Below are 600 nucleotides of genomic sequence, written 5' to 3'. Positions count from 1 at the left end.
CTTTTAGGTGTACAGCTAAAAAATTAGCTGGGCCTATACAGACGAAAAAATTAGCACCGGTGCTAAAAATCTAGCACTACCGCCAGATTTTTTTTGCGTGCGTTCTGACCCTCATCTCGCTGGCGTGCAACGTGACCATGTGTGGTAGGGGCTCTGTGCTGGGTAATGGTGGCATACTAGTACTTATGTAACAGTAACAATGTTTATTAATAAGAACGGATATTGAAGGTGATACGGGACCTGGCACACTGGGCGATACATACTATCATACATACATGAGGTACCTATTGGAGCCGTGCGCCGAGCGCACGGCTCTGGACTGGCTGGACGATCCGACTGGGCTGACGATGCTGGCCGAACTCTCCCGTCGCGATGCGACGCGGCTTACTTATACTTTCGGGGCTCTCTCCCCACCAGGCCCGACAATGGCCCGGGCGCGGCGCCCACGCATGACCTCACCTGAGGGTGTGGTCCACGCCAATATGCGCGTCTTGCATATGGCTGACTGTACTGTCTGGACGCGTACTCATGGCCGTCCGAAGACCGTATTAACTTGTCCAGTTAGGCTTCCACACATGGCTGTGGCCGCTGCCCTCTTCC

At 53.8% G+C, this 600-nt stretch overlaps 1 protein-coding gene across 1 annotated transcript in view; it reads left to right on the top strand.

Annotated features, from left to right (window-relative positions):
• Nucleotides 1-600, top strand: part of LOC113215449 (uncharacterized) — a 17992-nt gene that overhangs the window by 7524 nt on the left and 9868 nt on the right. The window lies entirely within an intron of this gene.

This window comes from Frankliniella occidentalis, unplaced genomic scaffold (genome assembly GCF_000697945.3).
Source record: "Frankliniella occidentalis isolate FOCC.00 unplaced genomic scaffold, Focc_3.1 Scaffold175, whole genome shotgun sequence".
Lineage (NCBI taxonomy): Eukaryota > Metazoa > Arthropoda > Insecta > Thysanoptera > Thripidae > Frankliniella > Frankliniella occidentalis.
Note: the sequence above shows the minus strand (reverse complement) of the source record. Positions and strands in the feature narration are given on the sequence as shown.